This window comes from Gavialis gangeticus, unplaced genomic scaffold (genome assembly GCF_001723915.1).
Source record: "Gavialis gangeticus isolate Ggan-Ray unplaced genomic scaffold, GavGan_comp1, whole genome shotgun sequence".
Lineage (NCBI taxonomy): Eukaryota > Metazoa > Chordata > Crocodylia > Gavialidae > Gavialis > Gavialis gangeticus.
Window position 1 is genome coordinate 34,022,186 of NW_017729004.1, and position 1,489 is coordinate 34,023,674.

The window sequence follows — 1,489 nt, forward strand, 5'->3', positions numbered from 1 at the left end:
AGTTAATGTCTTCTGTCTTCACAGCTGAGGTAGCTGGCCTCCATACTTTACTCACAGTGACCAAATGGAAAAGTAAAAAAGATCCTCACCCTCCTATAACTTCATTTTCATGCTGCAAAAATTTTCCCCATTTTCAGAGGCAATTCATAGTAGAGTGGAAATATGGGCCTAAGGGTGTGCTCAGTGGAGTGTAAAGATACAAAAAGCTCAGGTCCACCCTGTCAGGGTTGCCACAAGATTAAAACCCACAAAACCGTAGGATCTGGTTTCTCCCTGGGTATATAGAATAGCAGCAGCTATCTATAGGAATAGCAAAAGAAAGTGTTTATCTGAGCCTCACCTATCAACCTGACACTGTAGGATATGTTCCTATGCTTTCTATTCTTGCCCCCATCAGAAACGTTACATGAAACAGAATACGTAAGACTGCCCAGGAACAGTAGCTATTTAGGTAGATACTACTTCCACTTGTATGAGCTGCTAGGAAAGACAGAGGGCATCACCTTTACAAACTCAGGGCTAAGTATACACAGTCAAAAAGCCTGAGGCTGAATCAACTCAATCTTCCCAGGTTAGTTTAATCTGTGTAGACTGAACTGATGAGCAAGTGAATAGACATTCACCTTTGAATCCGGAAGTTTAACCACATGCCTGCAGTGGCCCAAATCCCTGCTTGGCTGGAGAAGATAACTTGGACCAAGGCTAGCCCGCCAGCCCTCTAAAGGAGAAAAATGCAGGGAAACTGCAGGTCCAAGAGTTCCAGCCTGAAAGAGACTGCTTGGAGTTTGGGGGAGTGGAACACAGGGAGCACCCCCTGCCCACCTGGCAGCTATGGGGTGCACAACTTCTGGCCCCCACCGCTGCCCGCACTGCTACTAGGTGGGGAGGTGCACCTTGCCATATTGGCATGGCTGGTGCGAGGGTTCCAGCAATGGTACCAACAGTGGTGGTGGCAGCAGTAAGCCTCCCCTCCTGCTCTGCCCTCCCATGCCGGGTCCTGACCACTGGGCCATGGAGGCCTCCAGGGGGAGGGCAGCAGGATGAGGAGCCCTGAGCCATGCAGCAGGTAGCCTGCATCCTCCCCTGTCCCACACGGGCTCTGCTTGGCTCCACTCCGGCTATGCCCCCTGTGAGGTGGGAGGGGCTCTATGTTCCACTCTGGCTGCAGCAACTGCCAGGTCCCATAGTCCTGGAAGCTGGGGGCCCTCTTCGGCAGGGCTAGGTAGGGGCAGGGTGCTGTGAGTCAGGAATGAGGGGCACCAGAAGGGCTGGAGGGTAGGGGGCTGTGGGTTGGCTGTAAGGGGCAATGGCAGGGTCAGGGCACAGGCATATAAGGGCTACTCAGTGCCACAAAGCAGTGGATGGCACAGCTGCACCTGGACCTACATCCTAGTGAGCAAAGGGGACAGGGGGAGCTCTGATTTTTCATAATAAAACCAAAGCCAAATACCAAAATACAGAGTATTTAGAATTTATTTTATTAAAATGA